Raw genomic sequence first — 13,040 nt, 5'->3', positions numbered from 1 at the left:
GAGGTGAAAGCTGCTCTTAAAATACTTGGAAGAAGCAAATCACCAGGAACAGATGGCATACCAATAGAGTTGCTACAAGCAGAGCTTGGAAAAGTTACTTTTTTGAACTACAACTCCCATCAGCCCCAGCTAGCATGGTGCTGGCTGGGGCTGATGGGAGATGTAGTTCAAAAAAGTAACTTTTCCAAGCTCTGGCTACAAGCTACTGAGACTAACTCTGTCCAAATTTTGACAAATATTTATCAAGAAATGTGGAAAACTAAACAATGGCCCACAGACTAGAAGTGTTCAATATATATCCCAATTCCAAAGAAAAGGGATCCCAGGGAATGCAGTAATTATTGAACTATTGCCTTAATATCCCATGCAAGTAAAGTAATGTTCAAGATTCTACAACAAAGGCTCTTACCATATATGGAGCGAGAAATTTCAGATGTCCAAGCTGGATTTAGAAAGGGAAGAGGCACAAGAGATCATATGGCAAACATACATTGGATAATGGAACATTGCACCAAGGAATTTTAGAAGAAAATCACCTGTGCTTTATAGATTACAGCAAAACTTTTGATTGTGTAGATCATGAGAAACTACGGAATGCTTTAAAAGAAATGGGGGTGCCACAGCATCTGATTGTCCTGATGCGCAACCTATACTCTGGACAAGAGGTTACTGTAAGGACAGAATATGGAGAAACCGATTGGTTTCCCATTGGAAAGGGTGTGAGACAGAGCTGTATTTTATCATCCTACTTGTTTAATCTATATGTAGAACATATCATACGGAAAGTGGGATTGGACCAAGATGAAGGAGGTGTGAAAATTGGAGGGAGAAATATCAATAATTTAAGATATGCAGACAATGCCATACTACTAGCAGAAACCAGTAATGATTTGAAACGAATGTTGATGACAGTTAAAGAGGAAAGCACAAAAGCAGGACTACAGCTGAACATCAAGAAGACTAAAGTAATGACAACAGAAAATTTATGTAACATTGAAGTTGACAATGAGGACATTGAACTTGTCAAGGATTATCAATACCTTGGCACAATCATTAACCAAAATGGAGACAATAGTCAAGAAATCAGAAGAAGGCTAGAACTGGGGAGGGCAGCTATGAGAGAACTAGAAAAGGTCCTCAAATACAAAGATGTATCACTGAACACTAAAGTCAGGATCATTCAGACCATGGTATTTCTGATTTCTATGTATGGATGTGAAAGTTGCGCAGTGAAAAAAGCGAATAAGATAAAATCAACTCATTTGAAATGTAGTGTTGTAGGAGCGTTTTGAGCATACCATGGACTGTGAAAAAGACAAATGACTGGGAGTTAGAACAAATTAAACCAAAACTATCACTAGAAGCTAAAATGATGAAACTGAGATTATCATACTTTGGACCCATCATGAGAAGCCATGATTCACTAGAAAAGACAATAATCCTGGGAAAAACAGAAGGGAGTAGAAAAAGAGGATGACCAGTCAAGAGATGGATTGATTCCATAAGGAAGCCACAGACCTGAACTTACAAGATCTGAACAGGGTGGTTCACAATAGATGCTATTGGAGGTCACTGATTCATAGGGTCGCCATAAGTCATGATCAACTTGAAGGCACATAACAACAACAATTGAATCATGCCTTCTCATTATGTCAAGGCACTTTTGTTCCAGGCAAAGAATTGCAGAAGATGGAGCAAGAACTTGTGCTAGATAGGGGTGGCAACCTATTCTGTTTGCAGAAGTCAGATACTGCTCTAGGAGAAAGCATACTGTGAGCTAATAGTGTGTTTTCATTTTCCACATACAATGACCTTTTAAAATTGTGGGAGTTAAATTAAGTACAGGTTTAGAACATCTTTTTTCTTTCTTTCTTTTGTTACAGCTAAGCATGTAGTTACAAACTCATTATATAGGGGGGAAATGAAACTGAATTAGCTGCACATTTGGACAATGCAGATTCTCTTTCTTTTGTGCCCTCTTTTTCTCTTTCTGTCTGCCTTCTTCCCACATGATTTTTCCCTCCCCCTCTTAATGAGCACACTGTCTCTTATAAATTAGCCAATAAACTTTATTGCCCTGCAGAATATTAACAGTAAAAATGTCAACAACAAATTTCCCTAGCCCTCCAGAAACAATCAAAGAAATACATTCCTTGCTTTCCTTGAATTTCTGGCATACAGAAAGTCATAAAATTCAGTGGCTGCTCCAGCAACCCTTGATGCAGCTATAAAGGGGAGTGGATGGTGCATATTTTGACAGACCAGGACAGGAGCTCTTTGACATATGGCAGTCAATCCATATTGTTTGTATTTGAATTAGTAATAGGAACTCCTTGCATGTTTGACAAATAAGCAAATTCCAAACGTTGCACAGAAAAATATTCCATTTATGTTCACATAATGCAAAATTAATTTTAGGATTCTGATATTCCTTGAACATGGGTTGAACTGAGATAGATAGATAGATAGATAGATAGATAGATAGATAGATAGATAGATAGATAGATAGATAGATAGATAGATAGATAGATAGATAGATAGATTTGGTCCTATCTGCACTATACATTTAAAGCAATATAATACCATTTTAAACAGTCATGACTTCTCCCAAATGAGTCTGGGAACTATTGTTTGTTAAGGATGCAGGGAGTTATTAAGAGACCCCTAATCCCCTCACAGAGCTACAATTCCCAAAATTCCCTGGGAAGATGGATTGGGATTGACTGTTAAATCAGTCTGGGAATTGTACCTCTGTAAGGAGAATGAGAGTCTTGTAACAACTCTCAGCATCTTTAACAAACTACAGTTCCCAGGATTCTTTTTGGAGAAGCCATGACAGCTTAAAATGGTATAACACTGTTTTAAATATACAGTGCATACCTGGTTTATACCTGGTTTTGTTTTTGAAAGTGTATATGAATGCAGGCTGTGCAGATAGATAAAGGGATTAGGTTTGCCAACCTTTTAAACTGGTCTTCCTCCTGGGCTGTGAACAGTAGCTTAACCTACTGAAATTTAGTGGGTGTATCTGACATTGAGATAAAGTGAGCAAAAAAGCTCTACATACTTTTTATGCATGTCTGACAGTTGTTGATAATGGCACAAAAAAAGCCAGTAAAAAAAAGCTGCCAATCCCTGGAAGGTTGACCTTGTTTAGCAAGAGATATCAAGACAAATTAATATTTCACTTTGCAAGAAAATATATTTTACAGTTATCCTAGTTGTGCATAGGAAGTGATGTATTTTAACAGATTAAACAAACAGTTGTAACAATATTTTAAACTGAATATAGGCACATAGACATTTGACACTTTCAGTCCATATGCCATAGACACAGAACTCTCACTTTTTTAGGGAAAGCCAAAATGGTAGCTCCTTCTGTTGATGAGTATAAGCCTGAGCATTTTCTAGCTGTAAAATGAAAAGGGTCATTGTAGAAATGTGATCATTCCTCCTATCAAACAAGGTAAAATGATTTCAAACCATCTGCAGTATGCATTAAAATGTAAACACTGGTATATTTGCCATCTGGTTTAGTGACATTTTATGATACTCTAAAAACTATCCTCTAATGGCATCTCCATTTTGGGAGATGGGTGATGGTTGTAGTTGTTATTATCAGTGTTGAAACTCTGCATCTACATGGTAGAAATCAGCCTTGCCAACATTTCAAAAACTGGCCTGTAGTTCTGCTAGTACAGCTTTGGCAGTAAAGAAGCCATTACTGTGACAGTGAATTTTAGAGAAAGGGGGGGGGATCCAAGTGGAATTCAGAATGCATGCCTATCTGATCCATACTTAGGAGGTGGTGAAATTTAATCCCCAATTCCCTGATCAAACAACACACTACCCAAACTCTACATTTAGAGTTGCAGTATTGCTCCCTAAACCATGTAGATGACCTTTATCCATTCATCATTTAATAGTACTCTTTGATTAATGTCCATTTCAGTTGCTTACTGTACATGGTCATCTGGCTGAATTTTTATTGTTAGACTTGTCATTACTGATCAGGATTGGTAACACCCCACCTTCTTAAATCTTTATTCTCTTTATTTCTGATTTAGGACTTTGTATGTTCCTGTAAATGTTACCCAAACTATACTACCTAAAAGTGGAGAACATCACTTAGAGCAGCCCAATGAGGGCTGAGCATGCTCAGGGGGTTCAGAATTCTGATTGACTGGTGGGGGTGGAATATAGGGGAGAGGGAAGGAATGAAGAGCCAGGTTCCATTTCTATATTTATGTATTTTAATTATGGGTGTAGATATTTTACTATTTTAATTGGATTGCTTTATTGTGTATTTTAATCATGGATGTTTGTATTTTAATGTGTGTATAACTGGTTTTTATGTTTTGTAAACAGCTTAGAAGCCTATTTTGGCCTTAAGCGGTATCTAAATAATTAAATAACATTTTTTATTTCTAATCCAAGAAGACCCAAAATTAGAGTACAGGATAAACAGCACTGCAGAGTCAGTACAAAATAGGATGTAAACTCAGATCCTAACAGCACCTGAGCTATCCCCTTCTGCCAACGCTAGGATTGTTATGCTGTTGAGCCAGTTGGATGACAGAGTCTACAGCAAGGCTGGGCCACCTACAGGTTTAGGGCTGCATGCAACTCTTAGCCTAATTTTATGTGGTCCACACAGTAATTTCAAAAACCCTCTGAAGGCAATTAGTTCAGATCTGTGGCAAGAGATCTGGTTAGTTCTTTTCCTGGCAGCCTGTTGGATGGGAAGGAAAAGGGAATGAAAGAGCAGGGGCTGTCAGACAGAGAAACAAGTAAGTTGGTTTGCATGCAACAAAAAGCCAAATTGTGGCTTAGGCTGCAATCCAAAACACACTTACCTGGGAGAAAGTCCCACTGAACCCAATGGTGCTTACTTCTGAGTAGACATGTACTGGCTTGCAGCATCAGAGTGTACAGATTTCTGGAAAGGAGATTGTGGCCACTTTGCTTCTGCTGCAGTTCTGCATCTGCTACTGTGCTAAGCCATGATTAATGGAATGTGGATTAATGGTTTGTCTTGCTCCAAACTATGAACTGTAACCCTGGTTTGTTCTTGGAGACAAACTATGAGCCTGGGTTCAGATAAAATGATAAGCCAAACTATGGCTTAGCTCACAGCAGCAGGAGAACTGAGGGAGGAGCACAGCAGCCATGATCTCCTCTCTGGGAATCCTCACTCTCATGTGTTCATGCTAAACATCATCTGGCTTAGTGTTAGGCAACCAGCTAAGTGAGAAAAGGGGATGACAGAGAGAAGAGGAATGGTTCCATCCATTTTTGACCCTGTCCCTGTCCACTACTGTCTTCACTCCTGCACAGTGCTAGCATGTGTCCCCTAGCAGGTTGTCCCAAAGGTATGCAGCCCTTGACAGTTAAAAAGATTGCCCACTCCTGATCTAGAGGAATGAGCCTGTATAAGTTTCATGCTTCAGCAGGATTACAGGCAACAGGACAAGGAAAGGCTGAAGGTATCGAAGACTCTTGAGAATAAAGCTAGGCTACTTGAAAAAGGATTTGATTCAGCAGCTGTTCATGTCTTATACCAGATCCTATGTGTGACTGCCATAGTATAACATCATTTAGGAGATCATAGATAGCAAGCAAGACCCCGGCATAGTAGCCTGCGTATCCATTATGCAAAATGTCTAAATTTATTTGTAAAACTTACTGAATCTTAAAAACACTTTCTAGAATTACATTGAGAAGGACCAACAGGCATTTCTTTTTATTTTTTAGATATTCTATTTTAAGATATTGTTGGAATAAGTTATTGGGGGACCCCTGTTAATGTAAAACAGCTTCCTGTTATTCAAAATATGTGGCAAATATCTTCTTTGAGAAAAAGTAATATACATTTTGACATCTCTCTTAATCTGAATCGCTGCAGTTTCTATCAGTAATGGACCAACCAATGTCACTGTCGCATTGTCCCTCCCCTTTTACTTCCCAATAAGCAGCGGTGATATGAGTGAACAGTGGTGGCCCACCATGCCATTTGCTACTGTTTTCTATATGGAGGACTTTTCTGACGCATTATCAGTCACAATTAAGCCATTTGGCAAATTTATCTTAAAATATTTTCATGGTGAGGAAAAATCACTTATATTAATTTTTGGAATCCACAGACTGGGTAAGCCGTTGTACATACAGGATAGTGATGTATGTGTAAATAGGGTTGCCATATTCCAGTCCCACAAATCCAGGCAGGCTAATTTGCATATTATGGAAATTGTTTGCTAATTATTCAAATTTATCATATTAATGGCTGCATTGCCCAGTTGTTTTGTTTTTCTGCTGAGTAATTACCACAAAAACTGGGGGAGGATGTGAGGTTTTTTTTAAAAAAATGTACACTTTCAGTCTTAAATGCCTAGTGTTTCTATCTCTATGGAATATTTATTTATTAAGAGGATTTTTATCCTGCCCTGCCACAAAAACAGAGCTCAGGGAAGTTTACAAACATAATAAAAACAATAAAAATACACAATCAGTATAAAAACATAATAAAACACAAAATAGAAACGAACATAAAACAAGTCAATATAGCAATATAAAAATCCAGCATAAAACAAAAATCCAGAAAAGCAACAATTCAAAGCAATATTGTGACAGATTGTCTGTACCAACAATTTGGAAATGTGAAATGAACACACCACTACAACTTGCTTTTTTTTGTTTCTTATGTGCCTTCAAGTCGATTTCGACTTGCACAAACAGAAATAAAGATTTCAATATTACCAGTTCAGTCAGTCATCTTATCTACATAGTGTCTGAGTGTGTGAGAAGTGTCTTTATAGGGCCGGTTCTAAAGGGCGGCCAGGTTGGGCACTGGCCCGATGGCCCCTGGAGCTACAGGGGGCCCCTCAGCCACCCCTCCGCTCCCCTTCCATGATCTGCGGCCCTCCAACATCTCCCCACTTACCTGTCTGCTGTCTTTTACCATTGCCCTTAACAAAGATGGTGACCGCGGTTTCCTTAAGGTACTGAAGCCCCTGCCGCCATCTTAGTTGATGGCAGAGATGCACATGCATAGCATGCATGCGTGCCATCAACAAAGATGGCGGTGGAGGCTTCATCCCCTTAGGGAAACTGCGGCCGCCATCTTGGTTAATGGCAATAGTAAAAGACAGGAGACAGAGGGGCTGCGCACACGCGCAAACGCAAATGCAAACACACATACAAGCCGGGGCCCAGGGCAAGCTGATGCCCAAGGGCCCCGGCATTCCTGGAGCCTGCCCTGTGTCTTTAGTACACTGATTCTCATATACCAGATCAGAAAGAAGGGAAACATAGCCTTCTGTGATAAAGGCTGGAACTTGATGGAGACTTGAGTGCTGGCACCTCTTTTTTAAAATAATAATAAAAAAACCAGTGAATTCTAGAGACCAGGCAAGCTGTGCTAGCATTAGACAGAGCAGCTGATCCATTCCTATTTGTCTTAAGGGGACAAAAGGTTACCCCCTCCACTGCATTAAACATATATAAAATGTCTCTGTGTGTATGTATATATGTATGTGTGTGTGTGTGTGTGTGTGTATACACACAAACACGAACACACACATACACATACACACATCCATTCCTGGGGAGGAAATGAAGCAGGGTGATCTTTGGTGGGGAGATGCCTGCCAGTCATTTTGAAGAAGGATATTTTCAAAAATACTTTTTAGCCTTTTTGGAATTGTCGAACAGATGCTGTTCCAGGCAACAGGATGAGTGAGGCTGCATTCCAATACAAGTTTACTTGGGAGTAAGCACCATTTAATATAGGGTTGCCATATTCCAGTTCCACAAATCTGGGCAGGTTAATTTGCATATTATGCAAATTATTTGCATATTATTTGCATATTATGCAAATATTTGCATATTAATATTTGGATTGTCCAGTTGTTTTGTTTTTGTGCCTAGGAATTACCATCAAAAACTGGGGAAAGATGTGAGAAATCTTTTTTTAAAAAGCAACATTTTCAGCCTTAAATGCCTAGACTCTAGTTTCCAACACTATGGAGTATTTATTGATTGATTAAGAGAATTTATATCCTGCCCTTTTGCTGTTAAAAACAGAGCTCAGCACAGCTTACAAATATAGTAAAAACAATAAAAATACACAATCAATATAAAAACATAATAAAAACACAAAATAGCAACAAACATAAAGTAAGTCAGGGCAGCAGCACGGTTAACCATTACATATACGATATATTTCAGAGATGTGGTGGGTGGAGAAAAACAAGCCAAAATGTTAGGAAAAGGAATCTTTCACACCACATGCTCAGTTCTAAATACTGTTGCAGCAAGTTTTACAAGTTCCTCCAGTATTCCACTGGTGCAGGCACTCAGACATTCAAAGTATCTGTATGTTTCTTAGGTTTTATAAAAGCAGAGCTTTGCTTAACTCAAAATTTCTTCTCCCTTTGATAACCACATCTACACAGGTTCCACCTCCATACTCAAAATGAAACTGAGCCTGGAAGTGTACAACAACCCCACACATACCTTGCTAATTCGATTATCAATGCCAGGATGTCTGTCTTATCGACTACTCTCCTGCTCCCCCCCCCACACATCGGGCATCATGAAAGACCCAGTCCTGGGCTCAGAAAGAAAATAAATACCTGGTCCTCTTCAAAGTATTGATAAGCCTCTTGTTTTAATTGAAATAATAATTATAAATTCTTGTTCTTATCACTAATGGGAGTTAATTATCTTGCATATGCTGCTGTTGCTTCTATGGCTATAACGGAGTGAGGTTAAAGATAAGTGAAATGCAAATAGGAAAAAAAATACAGAAGCCAGTAACACTTTCCTAAATGTAATACCATACCAACCACAACAAGATTCCTATGAGTAAGGCAAAAAACTAAGCATCTCACAACCAGTCAGGATTCCTAACCAAAAACCAAAAATATGATAAATGAAGAAATATTTATATAAGCGTGACTATTAAATATATTTATTATTTACACAAACTGTAAAGATATTTATAGTGCAATCCTAAATTTATTTATTCAGAAGTAAGTCCCAGCGTATTCAGTGGGGCTTACTCAAACAGGGACAGAAATGCAACCTCAAGTGATAAGCAACTTCATTCGCACAACCCAAAATTCTGAATCATGCCACTTTACACTGTTTTGCAACTGTTTATACTTGTTTTTATGGTTATTGGATTTTAAATGGCTTTATTTCTTGTTGTGAGCTGCCTTGGTTTCCAACCCTACCTCACAGGGGTGTTGGAAAGACTCCATACATGCACACACTGCAGATGTATAAATACATACAGCCCATATAATAGTTTGTTGTCAAACCAGTTGGTCATTGCAGAAAAATCAGTATTAGTTTTAAAAAAATCAGTATTACTTTCCTACAGAATAAAAACTGTAATACCTAAGTAAGCGCTGCCTACTTGCTTTAAAATAGGACTGGGGGGGGGGACAGAAAGACAACACAAACACTATTCTTTTTTACATTCACTCCAAAGTCCCATTGATTTTCAGCACATTCATAATCATGTCTACTCAAAAGTAATTCCTACTGAATTCAATAGGATTTACTCTGGACATATGGGATTAGCAATGCTTTTACCCCCACAAAAGCAAGTATTGGGAAGGTTTTCAAAACACTGCCCAGGATCTGACTTCTACACACAAGAGGGGGAAAACCTGAAATGTATATACTTACCCAATTTATGAGATTTTCAGATAAACGGGGGGAAACCACCATTTTGTTTTCTAGATGCTGCCTCAGGTCAATGAAACTGAAACACAATCCCTGATTGGCTGCAATCCTGAACGGGAGGGGTTAAAGCTACGAAGTGCTATACAGTAGTTGAAAAAAAGATTTAACGGGGGGGTGCCTGACATTTTTATATATATCTCGAGAACCGCACCACCTAGAAACTTTTTTTTTTAAAATGAAAGCTGAGAATCCGGGCCACCTAAGGAGCTAGCCGGGCGCCAGGTAGCATGCTTAGAATCCGGGTAAAACCCGGCTATCCGGGCAATATGGCAACCCTAATTTAAAAGGATGGGGGCAGGGCCAAAAATGCAAATGCTAATACCACAGTCTTTTCTACAGAGAGGTTTGCTTTTACAGCTCATATTTGTTCAGGGGAGGGAGCATTTGGTGGATTCCATCCTCCATGATGGCAGGCAGACCCTCCCATTTCATTCACCACTTAAGATACAGACTCTGAGACACAGAGGCAATTGAGATGAAGGCTGCTTCTCCTTGCTTACCCATCCAGGAAGTCTATGGAGGAGGGGTTGAGCTGCATGTGTTGACCAAGTGAGCATGTGCAGTTTTCCAAACTGCTAGATTCTGCATATGCAGCGGGCAGACAGACTAAAATTCTTGATTTTTCCAGGACAGCTGTGGTGACCCTCATTGGCTAAGAACAATGGAAGGTGGGAAGAGGCTTATTTCTCACAAAATGGGCAGAAAACTGCCTCCACATGTTGCCTTGTATCTCTGGATGCACAAGGGCTAGAAACTTACTTTAGAAAGAAAGAAAGAAAGAAAGAAAGAAAGAAAGAAAGAAAGAAAGAAAGAAAGAAAGAAAGAAAGAAAGAAAGAAAGAAAGAAAGCTGGGAATCCGGGCACCGGATAGCATGGCTCGAATCCGGGTAAAACCAGCTAACCGGACAATATGGTAACCCTATATGTAAACAATTTCAGCCAGAGAGAGTGAGATGGGCTTGGATACAAATTTGGGAAACTTTAGCTGTGTACCTTTTAGAGCTTAAAATGAAGTAAGCTCAGTCCCCTGTCCCCACCCTGCATTTTAATTTTAATTTGCACTTTGCTGTACAGATCACAATGCTTTGATCTGTTTTCACGTCACCTGCTATCTGCTCACAGGGGCTAGGGATGTGTTCACCTGATGCCAATTGCCTGGTTGGTTTCCCCATCCCTCCACCAACCCTCCAACTCCAATTTGTGAAGCTTTCATCCCTCCCCCTAGAAATCATCTTCATGGGTCACCTTACTTCCAAGTAAGGGTGAAAGCATAAGGTCACAGCCTGACAATGCAACCTTGTGCATGACTACTTAGAAATAAATCTTGCTGAGTTTAGTAGGGCTTACTCTCAAATAAGAGGGGTAGGACTACATCTTAAGGTGGCAATTCTAACCCCATTTACCTGGGAGTAAAGCCAACTGAATTCAGTAGGACTTATGTCTGCTGGAAAACTCATTGTTTATACTGTACTTGATGAAATAAACCCATTCAAGTCTCTTTTCTTTGGCAAATCTTTTTTCCCTGAACCCTTCCCATTGTATTGTATTTGCGGGGTAATATGTACACACCCTTATAGAAGCCTGCTGCAGAAAATATGCAAACATTTAAAAGTTCCTGTTTCTCTGGCTGACACGGGCAAAAGCCCAGCCAGCCAAAAACAGTCCCTGCCAGGCCTCTCATTTGTTTCATTGGGGCTGGCTGCTTGATAACATCTCCTCGCCAGGAATTTTGGTCAGGTGAATCTGTCAAAAGGCAGGCAGACCCAAGCAAATGAAGGGGAGACCTGATGGGGACTACCTTTGGCTGTGCAAGCTTGTTTGCAACATGTTATTGAAGTGGATGCACCCCAAACTCAGACTGCAAAAGGCAGCCAATAGTTTTTGTCAGCCAAGGATCTGGGGGCTTTGAGAGACGGAAGGTAGGCTGAATTTGGCTTTGTACATTTAGGAACAGATAATGAGCTGTGCTTTTTTGTGACAGTCGTCACCAGTACCAATACTACCAACACCTCTTTTTTGCTGTCCATTCCACCCATTTTGTGCTGGTACCCATGGCATTTTTTCAAGGTATAAGTACCAGCACCACATTTTTTTTAACCAAAAAGCATTATATAGATATAGCCCCCCCACACACACATATTTATAGTTCAGTCTTTTGTGCAAGGACCTCAAGGTGGCAGACTTGCTTTCTCTCATCATTTTATCTCACAACAACCCTGTAAGGGGGGTTAGGCTGACAGATAGTGACTAGTCCAAGGACATCCAATACCTTTTACAGCTGAGTGGAGATTTCAACCTGTCTCTTCAGTCCGGTCCACCACTCTAGCCACCATACCACATCCACTTTTATTTCTGAATCAAATGAGAAGCATCTCTAATAGACACCTGCCTTCCAGTATTATTCCAGAGGATAATAATACCTGGGAGTATTTGGTCTACTACGATTGAGAGTCTTTGCACTGTGTGACACTCTGCCTCCTATTATAATGTAATAGCCACAGATCAGACCAGTGTTAACTCCAGAACACCGCAGAAACTAAGTCTTAGGAGACACTTTGGCTTGAGCTGTCATTCAGTGCCCATGTTCACATGTAATCATGCCTTAGTGCAAATGACCAAACGTGTGTGCTCCCGGAGAGGAGATTGTAACCATTTTGCTCTCCACTGTCATTTTGCTGTTGTGCTAGTTTAGTCCATTTTGTCATCCAAACCGTGGCTCGTGGTTCAGTTCTGCCAGACAAACCATAAGCTGTAAACCTTAGTTAGAGCTTGTGGTTTGTCTGGAAAGAGCTGTAGTATTGTCATTAATTGGAAGAAGGGCAAGAAGAACTTTCTCAGTAATCAATATCGTGTCTAAAATACACAGAGGTACAGACACACATAGTATTGTATGGTAACCATGATAAAGTTAGGCGCCTTCATGTAGCTTAAGTAATTATTGCAGCAGCTGCTGGAAGCTGCAGGGAGGGGAGAGTGCTCTTGCACTCAGGTCCTACGTATTATTATTATTCTTTATTTATATCCCGCCATCCTTCCAACACTGGAACTCGCGGCAGCTTCCAGATAAAAACACATATAATTAAAACATACAAAATCTACATTAAAATAGAATTAAACTATATCCAATATTAAAACCATTCAAACTGATAGCTAAAAGAGGATCAAAGCCAATTTAAAATAATGATATTTGGCATTAGCAGTGCAGGTCCCAGCAGTCCTAACTTTAGTATCCATCAGTACCAAAAGCTTCTTGAAACAGGAAAGTCTTTGCTTGATGCCGGAAGGAC

This window comes from Rhineura floridana, chromosome 8 (genome assembly GCF_030035675.1).
Source record: "Rhineura floridana isolate rRhiFlo1 chromosome 8, rRhiFlo1.hap2, whole genome shotgun sequence".
NCBI lineage: Eukaryota > Metazoa > Chordata > Lepidosauria > Squamata > Rhineuridae > Rhineura > Rhineura floridana.
This window is presented reverse-complemented; position numbering follows the sequence as displayed.